This window comes from Penaeus monodon, chromosome 25 (genome assembly GCF_015228065.2).
Source record: "Penaeus monodon isolate SGIC_2016 chromosome 25, NSTDA_Pmon_1, whole genome shotgun sequence".
NCBI classification, from domain to species: Eukaryota; Metazoa; Arthropoda; class Malacostraca; order Decapoda; family Penaeidae; genus Penaeus; species Penaeus monodon.
Window position 1 is genome coordinate 34,508,436 of NC_051410.1, and position 654 is coordinate 34,509,089.

Genomic DNA, 654 nt, shown 5'->3' on the forward strand with positions numbered 1-654 from the left:
ACTATGTCTTACGTATTTTCACACCGAACGTGTAAGCAAAGGTACATTCACTATATAATATTCCTCTTCCTATTGGGTATATTTTGGATGAATTAAGTGTATTTTTTAGAAATGCATTTTTTTATATCTGTTTATAACTATTTATCTAATTTCTCAACTCCTTCCCATCATTTATATTTCGCTCCGTATGTTTAAGTAATGTCATTCCTTAGTATTTAAAACATTCTATGTATAATCATAAGTTGTGTACCATAAGTTGCCAGTTTTGCTTCATTTTGGTTCTTTATACAGTGAAGAATCCTATATGCAGTGTTTAAAGAGGGTTGAGTCCTTTGAAGAGTGTGAGGGCTCTTATTAAGTGCTAAATATAGTCTAAAAAGTTATAAGAGTTTTACTTGGTCGTTTGTATTGTTCCATCTTTTTTATGCTAATTACATATTCTTGTGTCTTATGCATGGCAGAAAGTATTATAGGGTTAGTTATAAAACCATTCCCATATCTACCATGCAAATGTTAGTTTACAAACATAATGGAAGTCATACAGAATTCTGGGACCATTAGAGCGACGAAACGCACGCCCTAACCTCCTCTTTTTCTTGTCGTTTTTGCAGCCGGATGAGGGCGGTGGGCCTCGTGGCGGGCGGCAGTGAGGGA

The 654-nt window shown here is 35.3% G+C and overlaps 1 long non-coding RNA gene across 1 annotated transcript in view; it reads left to right on the forward strand.

Moving 5' to 3' along the window:
• Positions 1–654, forward strand: part of LOC119589448 — a 73,413-nt gene extending 72,759 nt beyond the window's left edge. The window contains exon 3 of the long non-coding RNA XR_005230183.1: positions 612–654. This is a non-coding gene — a long non-coding RNA (uncharacterized LOC119589448). The remainder of the gene's footprint in view (positions 1–611) is intronic.